The sequence below is a fragment of the Somniosus microcephalus genome, chromosome 8 (assembly GCF_052327205.1).
Source record: "Somniosus microcephalus isolate GS21.2 chromosome 8, FLI_Smic_1.0, whole genome shotgun sequence".
NCBI classification, from domain to species: domain Eukaryota; kingdom Metazoa; phylum Chordata; class Chondrichthyes; order Squaliformes; family Somniosidae; genus Somniosus; species Somniosus microcephalus.
The window spans coordinates 259415817-259421609 of record NC_140994.1 but is presented as its reverse complement, the minus strand read 5'-3'; the positions used below and the strand labels follow the sequence as shown (position 1 = coordinate 259421609).

Here is a 5793-nt window from a genome sequence, read left to right as displayed (position 1 = left end):
TAATTCTTTCTGTACTCTACGACTTTGTAAAAGTCTGACACGGAGCCCTGTAGAGAAAGGTTTACTTGCGTTTAAGGTGAATTATCTAGAAATAAACTAACAGTTCTTGATGATAAACGAACAGTACATATCAACGTTTACTGCACACGCTTTTACTTAACTGAAAAATATATAAATCTGATTAGCTTATATGTCGGGGATTTTTCAATGAACACTTTTAAATATTTGTAAATAATTTAAATACAAGACTGCTTTAAGAAACGCTTGCTGCAGTTATTGGTTGAGACTCGTTGTGTCGCTGTCTACCAATAAGGAGCTGCGACGCTGTGAGAGATCTACACCCAGCCTCATCAGCAAATACAGACCAGAAGCGAAGAGAAAGGGACACAGTGCCTGCGTTTACTCGGTGTTAGGAACGTTTAAAAGGATCGCTCAGGTTACGTCTGTGCATTGTTGGGTTTAATATTGGCATTTCGATGCAAGGAAAAAACTCCTTTGTACAGAGTTAAAGCGGCAGTTGAAGCGATTGTCAGAAATTCAGTTATATGTCGAATAAAATCCAGAGCAATGGCGAATGCTCACAGCAGCGCGGTATATTGTATGTTCCTGCTCGGTCTCTCCGACCTGGTTTTCGGACAAATTCGCTACTCCATTCCCGAGGAACTGGAGATTGGTGCCTTTGTTGGAAACATCGCTGAAGATTTAAGGATAAGCGTTCAGGAATTATCAGCTCGAAAGTTACAGCGGCTCACTGAAGACGGAAAGCAATATTTCGAGGTAAATGCGGAAAATGGCATTGTATTTGTTAATGAAAGAATCGACAGGGAACAGCTTTGCATGGAAAGCTCCAGCTGTTTCCTCTCTTTGGAACTCGCGGTGGAAAATCCTTTCGAAATATTTCCTGTTGAAGTGGAGATATTAGATGTGAACGATAATTCACCGATTTTCCCGAACAGTCGATTGTCAATGCAGGTCGCTGAGTCAGTTGCACCAGGAGCGCGCTTCCCGCTCGAGAGCGCGCACGACTCGGACGTTGGTTCAAACACTGTCACCACTTACCAGATTAGTTCGAATGAGCACTTCGGCCTCAAAATGGAGACAAGAAACGATGGTAGCAAAATCGCGCTATTGCTGTTGGAGAAACCACTGGACCGCGAACAACAATCATCCTTTGAACTGGTATTGACGGCTGTTGATGGTGGGACCCCGCACAAATCTGGCACAACTCAGATTACCATTACTGTAGCGGACACCAATGATAACGCACCTGTATTCGATCATGAAACATACAGGGCAAGTGTGTTAGAAAACACACCCAAAGGTACCTTGATGATCAAAGTACACGCAGCTGATTTAGACGACGGTGCAAACGCCGAGTTCAGATATTCATTCAGCAATTACGCTTCACAGAGAGTGCGCCAATTGTTCAAAATAGACACGGAAACTGGAGAGATCAGAGTTCAAGGTTTAATGGATTATGAAAAATCAGACGTTTATGAGCTTGCGGTACAGGCTGTGGACAATGCTCCAAATGCGGGACATGCGAAGGTTTTGGTTAGAATAATTGACGTGAATGATAACGCCCCCGAGATAAAGCTGAGCTCAGTAACTAAAATGGTCCCCGAGGATGCAGCGCCAGGTATTCTTATCGCTGTATTCAGTGTCACTGATCGAGATTCTGGGGACAACGGGCACGTTCGATGTAAACTTCCACACAATGTGCCATTCAAACTTCAAACGACTCTGAGGAATCACTACAAATTGGTAACCACTGATATACTGGATCGTGAAACGACTCCACTTTACAACATTTCAATTTCAGCATGGGATTCTGGGACTCCTGCACTATCCACAACTAAAACCTTCGTCCTGTCTGTCTCTGATATTAATGACAATGTTCCGCGGTTTACACAATCCACATATAACCTGTATCTGATGGAGAACAATACTCCTGGTGCATCTCTTTTTTCTGTTACCGCTGTGGATCCAGATTTGGACCAGAATGGAGACATCTCCTATTCTATTCTGGATAATCAGCTAGAAGAGCTGTCTGGGCCTGCTTACTTTACTATTAACTCTAAGAGTGGAAGCATTTTTTCGTTGCGGTCCTTCGACTACGAACAACGGAAGAATTTTCAGATCAAAGTTCAAGCTCAGGATGCTGGATCTCCACCACTGAGCAGCACTGCTATGATGAACATTGTTATACTGGATCAAAATGACAATGCTCCGCTTATTATCTCACCATTAACGTGGAACAGTTCAGCGACACTGGAGATTGTGCCCCAGACAGTATATCCAGGATACATGGTCGTAAAAATAATGGCCAGTGACGCAGATTCCGGTCAGAACGCACGGCTTTCCTATGAACTGATTGAGGCCACGGATCGGAGTCTCTTCACTGTGGGCCTTTACACCGGAGAAGTCAGAGCAACCCGAAGCTTTACGGAAGAGGACACGACCACACAAAGACTGGTTGTCTTGGTGAAGGACAATGGACAACCGAGTCTGTCAAGCATGATCACAATCCTCTTTTCCACCGGGGCAAACGTTACAGAAAACCCTTTTGAACGTCTAGAACATCCCAGGCTCGATGAATATTACTCGGATCGAAATGTGTATTTAATAATAATTTTTGGATCAACAAGCTTCATATTTCTTGTAACCATAATCTTGCTTGTCGTCCTGAAGTGTAAACAGGACCGAAATAACCTGGGTTACCAAAATCCTGCAAGTTACTTCTGTTGCATGCGGAGGAATTCGAATGATGTGTTTAATCGAAGACCAGCAGCAAATCAATCTTTAAATTATTATGGAACAGCTCAGACGCTCCCTGTTTCCGAAACATATCGTTACACGGTTCGTTTATCGCCCGATTCATCCAAGAGTGATTTTTTATTTCTAAAGGCCTGCCATTCTACGGTACCTCTAAAAGACATCAGTGTTGGTGACACCAGTGTGCGAAAGTGATCTAGAAACACATTTATAGTGCGAATGATGGGCGTCGTCCCTCCTCGAGGAGCTGATATATTAAGCTGTATATTTATCATTCACTGCAGCAGCTGACACGTGCTTAATGAAAATGATAGTGATGTCTGTCTTTAGTTGTCTGTTTGTGATTTCTTGAGTAATACCTGTTTTATTGTTTCCAGTTTTAATCATCGTTTTGCCGAATAATTGCAGTTGTAATTGTAATGCATCACCCCATAGCAGAATTTCCCACTGAAACTTTCAAGAAATAAAATATTTAATGTCACCTTGCTTTGCGAAGAGAATGTTATTTCTTTTGTAAACACCGTTCTTTTAAAGTATCGGCCACTATTCGTAAACTACTTACATTGCATTTGTGCTATATAAGGTTGATTAACAATGTGGGACGGGTGCCCTGTGAGCCCCTTTCCCGTACCTTCAATAGTTCAGTAGAGTCAGGGATAGTTCGCTTAGACTGGAAGGTAGTTCATGTAATTCGTTTTTTCAAAAAAGCAGTCAAATCTGTTCATTTTCTTCATTCATGGGATGTGGACGTTGCTGGCAAGGGCAGCATTTATTGCCTATCCCTAGTTGCCCTTGAGAAGGGGGTGGTGAGCCGCCTTCTTGAACCGTTGCAGTCCGTTTGATGAAGGTACTCCCACAGTGCTGCTAGAGAGGGATTTCCAGGATTTTGACCCTAAGATCCTAAGATCCCATATGCTTTGCTAACCACTCTCTCAATATGTCCTGCCACCTTCATGGACCTATGCACGTTAACTCACAGGTCCCTCTGTCCCTGCACATTCTTTAAAAATGTGCCATTAAGTGTATATTACCTCTCCCTGTTCCTTCTGCCAAAATGCTTCACCTCACACTTCTCTATATTAAATCCCATCTGTCACTTGTCTGCCCATTCTGCTAGCCTTTCTATGTCCTGTTGCAGTCGATTGGTATCATCCTCACTGTTTGACACCCCCGCCCCCAAGTTTGGTGTCATCGGCAAACTTAGAAATTCAACTTGCATTCCAATATCCTGGTCATTTATATATATATACATATATAGATATATATAAAGCATGGCCCCAGCACTGACCAATGGAGAGCACTACTGTCTACCATGCTCCAGTCTGAAAAACAGCCATTTACCACAACTGACAGCCATGTATCACAACTCACAGCCATTTAGCACAACCCATCAGCGAACATCCCCATTTCTGACATTTTCATGGAGGGAAGATCATTGATGAAACAGCTGAAGGTGGTTGGGCCTAGGACACTGCCATGAGGAACTCCTGCAGCGATGTCCTTGGGCTATGATGATTGACCTCCAACCACCACAATCATCTGTCTTTGTGCTAGGTATGACGCCAGCCAGTGAAGTGTTTTTTCCCCGATTCTCGTTGACTTCAGTTTTACTAGTGCTCCTTGATGCCACACTCGGTCAAATGCTGCCTTGATGTCAAGGACAGTTACTCTCACCTCACCTCTGGAATTCTGCTCCTTTATCCATATTTGGACCATGGCTGTAATGAGGTCTGGAGCCAAGTGGTCCTGGCAGCACCCAAACTGGGCAACAGTGAGTAGGTTATTGGGGAGTTAGTGCTGCTTGATAGCAATGTCGACGACACCTTCCATCACTTTGCTGATGATTGACAGTAGACTGATGAAGCATAATTGTCTGGATTATATATGTCATGCTTTTTTGTGGACAGGATATACATGGGCAGTTTTCCACATTGTCGGATAGATGCCAGTGTTAAAGCTGTATTGGCACAGCTTGGCTGGAGGCGCAGCTAGTTCTGGAGCACAAGTCTTCAGCTAGGGAATCTGCAAACTTACTTCCCAAAGGGAACTCCAAGCCTATCAGCCTGTCAACCATTATTGGGAAGATGTTAGAAATGATCAAAAGAGATTACATTTATGATCACTGGGAAAGGGAAGGCCTCATTACAAATTCAAAAAATCGCTTCCTAATAAATAAGTAATGCCTGACAAAATTTTGAGTAAGTCACTGGAGTAGTGGATGAGGGAAATCCGGTACAGTGTCTACCTGGTCTTCCAGGAAGCCTTTGATACGGTACATCAAACTAGGTTACTTTGCAAGATGGAATCTTAGGGTATCAGTAGAAATTTGTAATGCTAGTTAAGAAAATGTTTTCAATATCGCAGCCAAAACTTTAAAATGAATGGAGGTGGTTCAGCTTGGAGACATGTTACTGTTGGTGTCGCCCAGGGATCGGATCTAGCCTCAGTACTCTTCCCGGACTTTATTAATGACTTGCCAGTGTTGTTGGGAGTATGGTAAGTAAGTTTGCAGATTACATCAAAATCTTTTTAAGGATTAAGACGGGAGAGGATTGCAATCAAATCCATAACGAATTTGATGTGCTAGGCGAGTGGGGCACACCTTGGCAAATTACATTTAACTTAGATAAATGTAATGCGATGCAGGTTGGTCATGCCAACACAGAATACACATATCATTAGCAGCGTGTAACACTGAGAGCGGTTGAGAGAGAAACCGGTCCTGGTGTTATTATGCACAGATCACTGAAGGTTCCTTAGAATATAGAGAAACCTCAGCTAAAGCTAACAACGTATTCATTTGTATTAATAGAACCATTCAGTATAAATCAAAGGACACGGGTCGCTGGTCAAAACGCATCTGGAGTAGAGAAGCTCATCTACTAAGATAGGCTCAACGATCTTGGTCTATTTACTTAGATTTAGAGGCGACCTGTTATATATGCAAGAAATAATTAATGTCTGGATAACTTCCGCATTGATAGATTATTCCAATTTCACAAATGGGGGAGCACCAGG

General features: G+C 42.9%; 1 pseudogene; it reads left to right on the top strand.

Moving 5' to 3' along the window:
* Positions 1-390: 390 nt before the first annotated feature.
* Positions 391-3250, top strand: LOC147114304 (protocadherin alpha-C2 pseudogene; annotated as a pseudogene).
* Positions 3251-5793: the final 2543 nt, after the last annotated feature.